This window comes from Gigantopelta aegis, chromosome 2 (genome assembly GCF_016097555.1).
Source record: "Gigantopelta aegis isolate Gae_Host chromosome 2, Gae_host_genome, whole genome shotgun sequence".
Lineage (NCBI taxonomy): Eukaryota > Metazoa > Mollusca > Gastropoda > Neomphalida > Peltospiridae > Gigantopelta > Gigantopelta aegis.
The window spans coordinates 32088584-32096482 of NC_054700.1; the positions used below are offsets into that span (position 1 = coordinate 32088584).

The window sequence follows — 7899 nt, forward strand, 5'->3', positions numbered from 1 at the left end:
CTTTTTTTAATGTGAGTAAGCTAACCAGTGAAATTTAACAAATAACATAACAAAAACATTTACAAGTTTGTAAGTTTGAGGACGGTGTTACACCTACATGTATTCCAAACAGCCCTGGCAGTTTTACATGGAAATGTAGTTACGACCTGTATAACATATTGGGCCGTCTTGTCATCTGTGAGAAAATTCATATGCAAGATCAGTAATGGAAAAAATATTTAATGAATTTCCTTTGAAAACTTAAAATTTGTCAGAATTATCGAAATGTTTGACATCCAATAACCAATGTTTAATTAACAAATATGCTCAAAACTTTACCTTTTACCAAATATGCACCACGACTGGTATATCAAAGGCTGTGGTATGTGCTATTCTGTCTATGAGATGGTGCATATAAAAGAGCCCTTGCTACTAATGGGAAACTATTGACGGTTTCCTCTCTAAGACTATATTTTGAAATTATCCAAATGTTTTACATCCAATAATCAATGTTTAATTAACAAATATGCTGTGGCGGTGTCATTAAATAAACCCAAACTTTACAGTCTACCAAATAGACATGTTTGAATTGAGTAGACTAGGTGACAGCATTGAGTTTCCTCTCTCACTGTATAAAACCTGTGTAAAACACATAACCTATACATAGCTAATGGTAGAATAGGTAATGATAAATATATTGGAAAACTAACATGCAAAGACAGTAGTGTCGTTCATTATGTTATTGGTAGCCACCAGATTTTTAACATAATAAATAATTTTCAGGTCTGTAATTTTGACCCACTTTTCTCAGATGCACACTGCGCTTTGACCTTCAATATTAATTCATATCACTATCAAGCTCTCACATTAACAGAAGAAATTAATAAAAACAGACATAACACTGTAGATTCAACAAACATAAAAATTCGTAAATGGATACCTGACAAAAGACAGCAATTTGTCAATAAGTTTGACCAAAAGTCACTTGATAGTATCTCCAGCATTTTGTGTAACGACATGAACGATGCACACACACGATGCACACACACGTGTCAACAAAGCGATTGAGGTTATGAAAAATCTATTTATAGACTGCAGTGTCAACATTCGGTCGTGTGCCAAACGGTGCTCGTGCACGGACTAAATTTAAAACCAAGCGACCTCTATTTGGCACGTGTCTTGTCTCTAGAAAAAAATACCATGTGGCAAAGAAAACATATTCAGTATATAAAAGTGCAGAAAACAAACAGAGATTAATTAACGCAAGCAGATCATATAAGAAGTGTTTATTTAAAGAAAATGCAGCTTATAAATACAAAGCAGAAAAACAAATGCGCGATCTGAAATTAAATGACCCAAAATCTTTTTATAAATTATTAAAACCAATAACTGTGAATAATAATTTCCCATCACTAAACGAACTTAGCAACTTTTTTGAAAAAGCAAATGAAGGAGATCCTATGGATAATGATATAAACCAATATACAGATTTTGAAACTGTCGAATTATATAATGACGCTCTAGATAAACCGATTGAAGAAAGAGAAGTTACAAATGCAATAAAACAACTTAAAAATGGAAAAGCTTCCGGAATTGATAATATTACAAATGAGTACATTAAATCTACTGTGGACAAAATGTTGCCAATATACACAAAACTATTCAATGTTATGCTAGATAATAGTATTTTCCCAAATGAATGGCTGATAGGAATGATTAAGCCAATCTTTAAAAATAAAGGAAGCCGTTCTATGCCAGAAAATTATAGACCAATAACCTTATTATGCTGTAGCTCAAAACTATTTACAACGATCCTAAATAAACAACTAAATGACTACCTTGAAGAAAATAATATCTTAACTGAAGCCCAGACTGCCTTTCGAAAAGGCTACTCCACAACCGACCATCTGTTTAATATATATTCTCTAATCGAAATTTTAAAAAGAAGAAAAAAGAAATTATTCTGTGCGTTTATTGATTTCCAAAAGGCATTTGATACGATATCAAGAAGCTTCCTTTGGCAAAAATTATTAAACTATAACATAAATGGCAAATTCCTTAGAATTATCCAAAAAATGTATCAAGGTATAAATCCTGTATCAGTTTAAATAACGAATGCTCAAAATTGTTTTCTTGCAATACCGGAGTCCGCCAAGATGAAAATTTGTCACCTGTCCTATTTTCACTTTATTTAAATGACTTAGAAAACCACCTACTAAATTCTAACTGCTAGGGGGTAGCCACCGCTATAGATGACCACGATTGCTTTCTAGACATCGGTATCCACTTACTTTGTCTCCTATATGCCGACGATACTGCACTACTAGCAACCAATGCTCACGATTTGCAAAAAAATCTAAATGTCTTTTTGGAATACTGCAAAAAATGGAAACTTAAAGTAAACAGTGAAAAAACAAAAATAATAATATTTAATGAAAATGCAAATGACTATAAGAAAAAGTTTACTCTCGGAGATAAGTCTCTTCAAAATGTTAAAGAATACAAATATTTAGGTTTAACGTTCACTAAACAAAACAAATTTAAAATAACAAAACAATGTTTAATTCAGCGTGCAACTAAAGCAATATATTTTGTTTTATCTAAAGCCAAGGATAATAATTTGCCAATTGATTGCAAGCTTAAATTATTTGATTCAATGGTCCTCCCAATACTTTTGTATGGCTGGGAAATCTGGGGATACGAAAATGTGGACATAATAGAAAATATTTATATAAATTTTCTTAGACATCTATTTTTATGTTTAATGGGGAACTTGGTAGAACGCCACTAAAACTAGTTATAGATCAAAGAATTATAGGATTCTGGGCACGTATAGTTAAAGGTAAATCTACAAAAATCACTAATTTAATTCTTAATTATATGATAAAAGAATCTGTTGCAAACGACACAGCTATAACTGGCTAGAAAATTTAATACACCTGTTAAATAACCTAGGCATGACCGATATATTTATATGTCGAAAAATTTCCCATCCGTAAAAATACTAACTGAGCATGTTAAACGAAGGCAACTAGACCAGTACCTACAAACATGGCATAACAACATCGAGTCTACATCCAAAGGCAAAACATATTCTATTTTTAAACAAACTTTAAATTTGGAAAAATACTTTATTAAATTACCCGAAAAATTGTGGATCAACCTTCTGAAATTCAGAACATGTAATCATTATTTACCCATAGAAACAGGACGCTGGAATAGCATCCCAGTCGAAAATAGATTATGTACATTGTGCAAAGAAAATGATATTGGAGATGAATATCACTACTTATTTAAATGTAATTATTTTACAAATACACGCAAAAGGTTTATAAAGCCATATTATTATAAAAAACCTAGCACTTAAATTCAAAGAACTGTTTAATTGTAATAAAATAAGCACTCTCCGTAAATTGTCAAAACTAATCTCTGAAATTACAAGTAAATTTAGTAAACCATAGATAAACATCTCCGATATCATTTTATACTTTTAAAAGTACTGACGTATAAAGATTTATCTGCTTTATTTAAATGTTCTGTCACCATGTGTCTTCTTTTTAAAATGTGTATATAGATATTTTGAATTATGTCTGTATATATTCTATGAAGAACTCCTGTTGTCATCTTGTCACTGTAAATAACTATTGTAAAATATGTCCTCATATGCTGTCGTTTGACGGCCTGAGTGAATGGAAATAAAGTTAAAGTATACCAAGTACTGAAATATGTCACACAACTAATAGCATTAGTTTAATATTAATCTGTGCTAAGCTCACTAATCTGGATTCATTGCTTGACTTCTGTATCATCCAGAACCAATCTTTTTGCGTGGTACTAAGTGAGTATTTAACCTGCCCCTAGTTACAGTGTATCATCAAACTATTATTTATTACATACCCATTAAATCTTACTATATAAATACAGTCCTGAATACAAAAATTAAATACACTTTTCCGTCTTCAACTCAACTGCCGGAACTATACCGTATTCAACGCTACTATTTATAGCACATGGTTACCGGGAATGCCCTTCGCGATATGTAAATAAAGTTGGTGCTTTGCCTAGTAAAGCAGTTAACTGTTATGGAAAATTTGAACTGAAAACGCTGACGAATATTTACAATTTAATGAGTGCAATACCAAAACTTGAGACGGAAACACTACTAACCAACAAGCTTTTAATCCACAATTACTTAAAGGGACATTCCTGAGTTTGCTGCAATTTTTAATATGTTATTGACTAACAGAGACTGTTTAACGAATGTAATTACATATCAAATATATTTTTCTGCATAAAATATTAGTGGCTGTATATTAAACGTGTTTCTGATCGTTCTAATATTTGTACTAGGTTAAATTTCATTTTATTTCCTAAAATATTGTGGGGGTTTTACGTACAAAATTATTTGAAGACAAAATCCAGTTTGGGCTTCTTAGAAATATTAAGACGACCAAAAACACATTGAATATACAGACACTGATATTCTAAACAAGAAAATATATTTAATATGTAAGTTTAATTGTAGAAATATTTTATTAGTCTGAAACAGGTTACAATGGAGCAAAGTCAGGAATGTCCCTTTAACATGGTTCATACAAAAATTTCAAACCTAAATTTAGGGGCTTTTTAGGGTCAATATAAGTAAAATTTAGGGACTAAAACTATGCTGTCCACCATTTGCAATGACCAATGAAACGTGACGGGCAAGTTCACAAAAGACCCTAAATTGGACCATATAAGCCCTGAAATCGATAGACATTTTTTTTCTTCCGGAAACGTTAAATAAATTGCCAAAAATACATAGAAGCTTCAGTACATACCTTGTTGCAATTTATGAATCCAGTGACACAATGCAAAATGGCTGCACACAGACTTTGAAGATTGCATGGCGTATTTTAGCTATAGTCTGTTTCAAAATTATCATTGATTGTCCTATATGTCTAACGAACACTATTTGTGTTCATTTACACAGTTAATAACACAATTTGTGTTGAATAATGATCAAATATTTTTATATTGGCTTTTTTTATATTGTCATTTTGTCCAAACTAAGGAGCATGGAACACCATTTATATTTATCTCATTTGCACAATCTAAATGTTTCTGAAACAGACTATAACAGGAAGTGTTTGTTATTTAGAACTTATAAAACAATTGCTATTTTTTTGACATTACTAATGCACCTGAATGTGTTTGAACAAAATCTTGTGATAAAAAATTGTACATTTTACGAAATATGGATTTAAAGTGAAATTATGGTAAGGTATGCTATATTTATTGTGTACGAAGCCAAAACAAGGGTGCAAAAAGTGGGTATCAATCAAAATGTTTTAAAGAATTGTTTTTAAAATTCCAAGTGATTAATTGTGAAATAGTTGTTTGAAATATGTTGCTGGTTGTGGGGAGAGGGGCATGGGGATATGGTTTACAAACAATCATATATACGTTGTTGTGTATACAATGCACACGAACACACATACACACACATGTTGAAAACTGGCTCTGTCCAAAATCATATATTTCCAAATTATGTAACTTTTAACATAAGATATATTATTTTTTACTCAACGTTTGCAAAACAAAATGTCTTCCCAGTATTTTGAAACAAAATATTAAAATATGAACAGTGTTATTATTGACATGAATATTTGTGAACTGTATTTTAGTATCAGTAATGTTATGAATTAGTGTTATTAACTGTTTTATATATAAGGAATGCTTTATACTCTCTTCGTCTTTTATATGCACCTTTGCTTGCCTGATATCATTGTAAAAGAAATGCACCTACCAAAACTGACTCATTTTCCACTAATAGCATTATGTATAGGCGGGAATTTCCTCAAACAAATCTCCAATGTTAAAAGTACGTGTGTACCAGTTTGCTGACGTGTTATTTAACATACCTCTTATTGTGTTATTTTTTTTTATTTTTTTTGTTCATTTGTTTGTTTGCTTTTTTTAACTTTTTTTTCTTTCTTTTCTTTTTGTTTGCTGTCTTTTTTAATTATTATTATTATTATTATTATTATTATTATTATTATTAATTATTATTATTATCATCATTATTATTATTATCATTATCATCATTATTATTATTATTATCATTATTATTATTATGTAGGACTAATTTATCTGTAGACCGTTAAGAATACAGAATATTGATAATTATCACTTGTTAAAAATGTCAGATATTTTTTTTTGTTGCCGACTGTTAATTGTTATTGTTGGTAGAGTGACAATCTACTGAAATCAATCTTACTGACCATTCTTCATTTATGACTCCCTCCATAGAGATTTATAAACTGTTATCACGTGTCCAGATAATAGTCCATTTGGCCAACCAAACCAACGCTAGCATAATCAAGCAGCTACAGTTTGATTGAAACATATTTTATTGCATATAAATGGATTGGGCACAAGTTATCTAACTTACGGTTGTGCTACGACCCCCCCCCCCCCCCCCCCCCCCTTACACACACGCCTGCTTTTTTATTTTATTTATTTTTCAGAATCAAATAATGTATTTTATAGACACGTTTTGCTTTTCTGTGCTTATCTTTAGCCAGTAGTTAAACTATTCATTGTACATAACATTCATGTACTGTTTACTGTATGTTTGATTAGTGCTTACAGTCTTCCATATCATGGATTGCTATTGTGTATTTCTTTTTAAAAAAAATACTTGTACTTTATTTTATACTGACGTTTTGTTTTCTGTCTAGGTAAAAAGATTCATTGTGTGTAGCTAATGTATTTTTTTTTTATTCATTCATATATATATATATATATATATATATATATATATATATATATAGTTTTTAAAATTAAAATAAATATTTTCTATTCAAGTTTTATTTTCTGTGTTCTAAGGAATTACAATAAATACCAGTAATCAACACTGACAGTCTTATCAGTTTCTGTAGTACAACTAGTGTGTGTGTGTGTATGTGTGTGTGCGCGCGTGCTTGTGTGTGTGTCAAATCGTGTCGACGATTGCAAGTGTTCTAGTGCAGCCCCAGTATACAATTAATTTATGATTACTTTATAAAAAAATTTGTTCCAATACAAACATCTGGATTTAGTCTCGTAGTCTGCATATAAAAAATTATTATATGACACAAGCTTCGAAATGAAGGAAAGAACTGAAATCCGACTTTAAATAACTTCGCCAATTCGTAAGACCCATTCATCGTTGCTGACAAAACACAGGTCTCTGACATAATCATATATGTTTTAACTAAAACGGCCGAGTAAGCAATTTAGATACTAGTATGTACGTGTATCGTTGGGGTTTTTTTTACCTCTTTGTTATTAAATGAACAAGATTCCAACAACACTGCTTTGCTCTTCAATTCACTGTTCAGGGGCGGGACGTAACTCGCTGGTAGAGCACCCGCTCGAGTTGCGATAGATCGCAGGATCGATTGTTCTCAGTGAACTCTGTTTTCCCAAGAACCCACTTCAATTAATACCATCAAACTTTGTACAATGTATGTAAAATTACTTGTAAAAGATTCCTTGTGTGATTTTGAGACAAGAGTAGCCTCTGTGGCGGCAGCAGTAGTTTTATTACCCATATGGGCAGAGATATGTGGGGAAAGAAATTTCTTTCCCTAGATACCTTTTGACGTCATAAACAGTGCTCTAGTTTCCATGGTGGAAGTCATGTGAACAACTAACTTACGTCACAGCTATGACGCAACGCTGCAAACTTATTTTCAACAACATACAGTAGGTATGACAAAGTTTGACGTCACTTTGCGCTGCATATCTGCCACCAGCTTAAATGACTCACTTTTCAACACAAATATTACAGCTTCCCAATAAAATACAGTGATATTAAATACATGTAATTACACAGCGTTTTATCGTCTTTCCAGCTGATATAATTATTTAATTTGTAATTCGATTAAAACTACA

The 7899-nt window shown here is 31.3% G+C and overlaps 1 long non-coding RNA gene across 1 annotated transcript in view; it reads right to left on the minus strand.

Moving 5' to 3' along the window:
• The window catches only part of LOC121383837, a 7861-nt gene extending 229 nt beyond the window's left edge, over positions 1–7632 (minus strand). Inside the window, exons 1-2 of the long non-coding RNA XR_005959307.1 lie at positions 7281–7632; positions 2271–2355 (exon numbers count right to left, since the gene is read on the minus strand). This is a non-coding gene — a long non-coding RNA (uncharacterized LOC121383837). The remainder of the gene's footprint in view (positions 1–2270; positions 2356–7280) is intronic.
• Positions 7633–7899: the final 267 nt, after the last annotated feature.